Source organism: Haplochromis burtoni, unplaced genomic scaffold, assembly GCF_018398535.1.
Source record: "Haplochromis burtoni strain Fernald_Lab_line unplaced genomic scaffold, NCSU_Asbu1 Contig_168, whole genome shotgun sequence".
NCBI lineage: Eukaryota > Metazoa > Chordata > Actinopteri > Cichliformes > Cichlidae > Haplochromis > Haplochromis burtoni.
Window position 1 is genome coordinate 53931 of NW_024582529.1, and position 532 is coordinate 54462.

Here is a 532-nt window from a genome sequence, read left to right on the forward strand (position 1 = left end):
TTTTTTTGCTTGTTTTTAAAATCAGACAAATATACTGCAATTAAATAATTTTTGCCTTGCTGTTTTCAGCAGGCTGGATTGAAAAGCTCCAGAGTTTGTCGAGTGACCTGACATTTCAAGAGGACTCACTCGACCAGGTGTGCATGTGTTATTGATTAATTCCTTTGCCTTGCTTAAATGACCTCTGTCTAGAATTTATCATTACTCCCATACTCCCCAAAACGATGATGGTCTTATGTATAGTATGAAATTTATGTGTTTGGGTAATAATTACTGTTCATTAACATGCAGAAATGCTTACCTTGCCCCACAAAAATGTCTTTAATTCATGGCACTTTACAAGCTATAGATATGTTCCATTAATGCACATATTATTTTCCTCTAAAGCTTTTGTTGCTATTTATTTAGCTTTAAACACCTTAAAAATATTTCTAACTTTTCCAGGAGGAAAAGAAATTCTGGGAAGAACTTCAAAAGAAGTATCTTGAACCTCTGCCTGATGACAAAGAAAAACAGAAAAAGATGGCCAATG